Below are 6,683 nucleotides of genomic sequence, written 5' to 3' on the forward strand. Positions count from 1 at the left end.
CTTTCATAGCTGGTATTAAAATAACAACAAAAATTATTCAACTACGAATTAACAGACAAAAAAGCTGCAGTTCAAGGTAGACTGTGATGTTGAATGAGGCACAATTTGCCTGAATCTAAGCATAGCTGGGTTTGATAATACTGTAATAAATTTTGGGTTGGGTTATTTTTGTAATGTGAACTCACCTAGGTAACATTTCCATGCACATTTGATCACATGCATGTTTTCCAATACAAAGACTGAAGACAAAATAAGGAATTTAAAAAGAAAAAAAAAGTAATTTTTTTCAAAATTCACCCCTGATATAGAACAAAAGTGTCAGCAGCCACAGCTATATTTAAAACAAACTAAGCAAAGACTGAAAAAATATTTCTTTCCTTCATCCAGAAATATATTTAGGTTGCTTTTTCTTTCAGATTTCCATTTAAACAAATGCCATTTTAATTGGCATAATCTTTTGAGGCAGAACATTTGCCACTTTTTAAACAATAACCAGAGGACAGACATAGCATGTTTAAATGTGTGCCACTTATTTTTCCTCACCTAGCACCTAGTTTATTATATAGAGTACAGAAGCAAAAGCAATTATGCAAAGGACAAAACAGATTTTGTTGAAGGTACATATATTGCACTAATTTGCACCTGAGTATAGTTCATTAATTCCACTCCACGTTTTATAATTTCCTGCTTAATTTCTCTTCTTTTTTTCCTTTATTATTTTTTTTTTCTCTCTTGGTAATTTAAATTCATTCTCTAGCCAGAGCTAAGAAGCTAAAAAGATTTAGGTCATGATTAAAGGCTCCAGTACCAATGACTATCAGTAGACATAAACCTATGAAAAAGATTCAGTTTCTCAGTTAACTATGAAGATATCTGATTCCACAGCCTTTTTTCATTCATTTTCAAGACATTTGGTCAAAATAGCACCATTCCATAGTTTCTACATCTAGGAAGTGTAAATGGACACTGACACTTCTATCTTAAATTAGCAGTAGGCAGAGCGTACTAGCCCCTGTGAAGAAAATTAACTCTACCCCAGCCAAAACCGGCACAACTGGATGTCAAATAATGGCCTTACAGTAAATGTATTTTCTTTAAGTAATCAAGAATGAGGTGTTTGTATACAAAAGGTTTGTCAGTAAGTTGAAACAAGCTAAATTAAACAGAATGCTCACAGCTTAATCATAGACTGATAAAATGTCTATGTCTTAACCTCACTCACTGATAAGGACAAATCAAAACGACATTTATTCAGTTGTTACTGAATACAATTTTCTCAGTGAATTAAAATGGGCTCAGTAAAAAAAAAATTAAAAAAAACACAATAAAACAATTCTTTAGAGTGGTGTACACTCTTAAGATGGGAATGAGAAGCTGAGATGATAAATAATAAAACTGGCACATCACATATTTAAACACATAGAAATTTTTGGGTACATAAAAAATCCTTTCATATGGGCCAACACATGCACAGTAGATTGCATCTTAACACTAGGTTACTTTTAAAATCTAGCATTATAAAAGAAATTTGCAAGAAAGAGGTGCGCCATGACCATATATTGCTGACTCTAAAAGCAGAAAAAGCAGATATGGCTGCTACACATTGAAAGAATAGAAGTATACACATTTTACACCCTAACTGATAACCCCTCTTCAGTCTGAAGGGAATGTTTTTCTTCAAATTTCACTTTTTCCAGATTCCCCAAATGGCTGAATCTGGGCCAGAGGATTCATGATGAAAGAAAGAGGTGTGTGAAAAGATGACTCCCTAGCTTCATGCTTAGGGTGATGACAACTCTTTGTTGAACTCTTTGTTCAATTTCCTAATCTGTTTCTACATTTTTCTAGATACAGATACTGTATTGTAAACGCATAGTCCTCATGTTCTGGTTTCTCTGCAGATTGTACAAATATTTTGCTTTTTACTAACGATTTCCGTGGAGACGAACTGGCACGAATGTCAAGAATATTTTTTTTTTTCTTCTTCTCATTAGCAACACAGGTGTAGGGTGGGGCTCTCCTCTTGTGAGTGGTGGGGTGATCAAAAGAGGCTTCTAGGGAGCACGGGGACCCAGAGTGGGGCAAACAGAATCAGGGGCATGGCACGTCGCTGAGGGTGTGGCACAACTCTGAAGGTGTGGCACATCTCTGAGGGTGTGGCGTGTCTCTGAGGGTGTGGCACGTCTCTGAGGGTGTGGCACATCTCTGAGGGCATGGCACAGCAGTTTGCACAGCAGTTTGCACAGGCAAGACAAACAGGCAGGGTTGCAGGTTTCCTCCTGCTAGTGGTGGTTTTTGTCATTTGTTGTGTTTCTGTTGGCTGTTTTTACAGGTTTTTTTATTAGTAATGATTTTTACAGGGTCAAAACCTGTGATTGGTACCAGTGTATGTAACCAAATAGAACCCTCCAAAAAGGATGTGTTTGTCCAGACCCATACCTGCGTGGAGTGTTTGAATTTATCAGTGGTACCAGGGGGTGTTGCAGAAGAAGCCTGCCTGTGGTGTGAACAGGTGAATGATTGCCTTTCAGTGGTGGCCAAGCACAGGGAGAAAGTTGAAAGACTGAGGACTTTTGCCTTGAAAGGCTGCATTTCCCCATTCCACAGGGAAAAAAGCCTGCAAACAGATACAAATGCTGTCAGTACAAGTCTGCTGCAGCAGCTCCTTCTCAATCTCAACTAGCAATATGGCATGGCTTACCTGGGTCCTGCACCTCACAGGTATTTCCTGATGGGTGAGGATATCTGCTAAACACTTAAGAAATCTAGGATAAAGGGGATGCTCCCTGTCATTTTTGAGTTGAGAAAGGTGGCCTGTGGATGCCAGTCAAGCAGGTCCAGTAATTGGGAGTCACAGCCACCTTCTGTAGGGGAACTTGTGAGAAAAAAAAAACAGCTCCAGGAAAATGGGAAGGGAAAGTGTGGGGGGCTTCTACAGTGGCAGGTGGGAGCAATGGAACTCCAGAGGATCAAGCAACCTAGTGTTGGACTATCAGTACTCATATTTCACTTGGCAAGAAAGAGGGTGTTAGGACATGCTAGGTTCAGAGAAAGACAGCTCTACTAATTGCTTCTTGACATGGATGGTTAGCTAGAAGTTGAGTATAAAAGATCCCTGGTAGTTGCAAAGTAAGCACGAACAGCAAAAATGCTTTTGAATGTCTCATTTTCCCAGCAAAATGTCAGGGGTTTTATGAACTCTCTTCCTGCTGGCGTCCTTTGGCCTCACAGTAGCAGCATATCCTGCTCTACCAGACTGCATCTTTAGGGTATCCCCTTTCTCTTCTCAGTCAGTGCTATCTTTTCTTGTTACACTAAGTTTATGGCCAGAATCAATAATATAGGTAAGGCATGAATAATTTATATCCACCAGCATCAGTTTTGGTCTCCCACAGGAGCCTATGAGGGTGATCATTTTGTAAACTCATCTCTCAGGTTTGTGTACTCTGCCACTTCACAACAGCCATAGTCATGAGACAACCTATAATTCTTGAAATGTGTATTGCAGCTGTCTTTCCTTTGTCAATAAAAAATTGACTCTGCAGATGGGTCTTATTGATATTGTCAGAAGTTTAGCCACATTATTTTTCTTCTCACTTTTCTGCTTGGATTCAGTTCTAAAATACCTATGTAATATCTCCTGCTATACAAAAATATATATTTGGCCTGATTCCAGCTATATTTGTTTTGGATTTATGGTTGTTAACAGTCTTCTGTTAAATAAGTGCTGATTTACATTACCTTGAGTCCAACTTCACCAGCCTTTATCCCAGGCTTCCAAAAATATCCTCTAAAATCCCTCTCAGGTATTGCAAAGTTAACCCACAGCAGCAGACAGGTTAGACAACCTGACTCATGTTAACAACCAATTTTTTTCCCCATCTATTTAATAGCTCATGAAGTTTAAAAGCCAGGTTCCTCAATTACTTTTTGCATTTCAACCAATTCATTCTGGTAACGTCTCCCTGTAAAAATGAGATAACATGCTGTAAAGATAAAAGTGTACCAACGTGCACTTTACTGAATGTCTGCATTATGGGGGTTCTGCATGTCAGAGCTGCTGTGCTAGCTGAAGATGACTTGAAATAAGCCCTTTAATTGATCTGCACATCAAATGCTCTGAAAATGTAAAAGAGGGGCTTAGACTGTCAGTAGTCTGGTTAGCTCACAGTGTATTGTCTCCAGTCTAATTTCTTTAATGTGCATGGTGATAACAATGGTAAAATTCATCTGATGCCATTAACAACTGGTTGTTGGAAAGTTTTCTTGTATTTCTTTCTTGAATATAGAATTGCTAAAGCCATGTCAGGTTATTTTAGCATAGTATCTCCTAGGTCATTTGTAGTGCCCGTTTTTGTATGAAACATGCCTTTTCACCATCTCTGGCTGTCACAGAAGTTCACAGTGTTTATAGAGAGGAAAAACATTGGGAAACCATTCCATTGTGCTTCAGGCTTTCTGAGAACAGATGTCAGCTAGACATAAAAAAACCCCTTGGCTCAACTGAGTTTACCTTATAGACATCCTTGGGCTATTAAAAAAACAACCTTGACTTCTGTTCCCCATCACATAGAATTAGTGTGCTGTTGACTTTATGCTTGATCTAACACCACTGAATTTAGTAGTCTTATGCCAGGAATGAATTCGGCCCTTGGTCTTTAAAGCAATCTTTCCCCTTGTGTGTAACAAAAACACCATATGGTGAGTCCTTGGCTTGGTATCCATAGCTCAGCTTGCTATCACTCCTTTGTGATGCTGTTGCTGGAAAAGGTTCGAGCCTGCAGATCTGGTTCAGTCAATTCAAAATCTGCAGCAACAGAGGGTGAAAAAGGAGTTAACAGAGAGCTTCATCCATACAAGTCCTCCTGCTCATACTCTGGGGGCTTTACAGGCCCTCATACAGGTTGTATTGTTCACTCTTTATGGAGTCATGGACTTGAGATGCACATAGAATCAGAACAACAATCCTCTTCCTAAAACATTCAATTATTCCTGTAGTTCAGTCAGTGAGACATCCCTCCTCCTAACTACTTGGAAAAGCAGCAGTGCCTGGATAAACTCCCCTTCACACCATCTCAAATGAAGACCTTTGCCATAGGATATGTTCACCAGTAGTACAGCAAGGAGTTAGTGAGCCCAGAGAAGCAGCTTTGTCATAGTGCACAATGTATTCACAAACAATCTGAGGATCTTCACTCAAAAATTCTCCTCCCCATGTTGAAACTGTAAGCCAGGAAACTGCAGCTACCTCAATATATCTGTTGAATATAATTGTCCACACTTCTTTCCCCCTATACTGGTAAAAACCTGTGCTTGCATGTTACAAACTAGGTGGAATTGTAATTTGACCATGCCAGTTTCTTCAAAGCCTCTCCAGTGTTTTTCTCCCTAAAGCCATATCTCAGTATCCCTGTGCCATGAACTGCAGAGCTGCACCTCTGCCTTTTGCCACCTGCCTTGTAGCAGGATTAGCTCCTGTTTGGTCTGATTTTTGCAAACCTTTGACTTGCTGTTTGTCTCAAGCATGTCTCCAGTTTCTCTGCTGAGCTGTGTGTGGAAAATAGCTTGCAGATAAAAAATGTCAGTGTGATGCTTTCAGCTCCCTCCCTGAAGCTGTTCAAACACATTCAAGACTTCCGTGGTTGGATATCAAAATACTAAATTAAGATTTTTTTCTTATTTCTAGATGGGTTTGTATGAAAACAAGAATTCAAATACCCTTATATATGAAGAATGATATTGTTTTATCCAAAGTTTTAGGAAGTGTTGAGTTTCTTTTGCAAATAAATTAATTAGTCTTTCACTTGAAAATCAATCCTTTAGGGAATTTTCATGTTGTTTCCAATCATGCACTTGTCTCAGCTAAGCTTAGAAACAGAGAGACAGCTCTTCAAACTTCCTGTATCATTAAAATTCACAGAGCATTTATGGAAGAAGAACCATTAAAAGATTTATTTCAATGTTACTAGTGGGGTTGTTTTCTCTTGTTTTTAATAATTGATGGTTCTTTTTCCTGCAGAACGAGTTTGTACACTTGCAGTATGGCACAGAGGAAAATTCACAAAGCATAGATGAGCTTGAGAGGTGCTACCTCTTCTGAGTCCCTCCTCATTTGATGGGGAGAGGCAAACTTTTCTGAAGAGCAATTCTAGAATAAAAGCCCATTTTAAGGCATATAAATCTTCTCCCAAAGTGGCTGTCTCTGTCAGCTGATGACAGGACTGGAGGTTAAAATCTCCAATACTAAAGTTAGCCTTTGTGGACACCCTTTCCCATAGCAGGGCTTTTTACTGAACAATCACCTACTTTCTATTTCACAGATTTCTGCCTCATTGGATGCACTGAAGGGAAGAACAGGCTGTGTCAGTACTTATTTATTTTTCCTGCCAGCCTCTCTGTCAACCTGTGGTCTTTTGCTTTATTTACTGCCAACTGTTCAGACCCTACTCCGAGTGCAGAAAACATATCATTTTCCAATCCAACTGTGAGATGAGAGGGTAGGATTGTTCTCCTTTTACTAATCTGGACATTAAGGGCAATGAAATTACAGACATAAAAGAAAACTGTAAATGCCATGAGACACATGAGCAGGGTTTGAATGTTCAGAGCAGAGCTCCTGTGGCTGGGGCAGTAGCTGCTAAACATTACAGAGTCTTCATTCTCTGTATGAACCAGTACCAGTG

At 39.2% G+C, this 6,683-nt stretch overlaps 1 non-coding gene across 1 annotated transcript; it reads left to right on the forward strand.

The window, feature by feature from the left end:
* Window positions 1–1,881: 1,881 nt before the first annotated feature.
* On the forward strand, window positions 1,882–1,997 carry LOC119700995. Its single transcript, XR_005256976.1, has one exon. It is a non-coding gene; the product is annotated as a U5 spliceosomal RNA (small nuclear RNA).
* Window positions 1,998–6,683: the final 4,686 nt, after the last annotated feature.

The sequence above is a fragment of the Motacilla alba genome, chromosome 4 (assembly GCF_015832195.1).
Source record: "Motacilla alba alba isolate MOTALB_02 chromosome 4, Motacilla_alba_V1.0_pri, whole genome shotgun sequence".
NCBI lineage: Eukaryota > Metazoa > Chordata > Aves > Passeriformes > Motacillidae > Motacilla > Motacilla alba.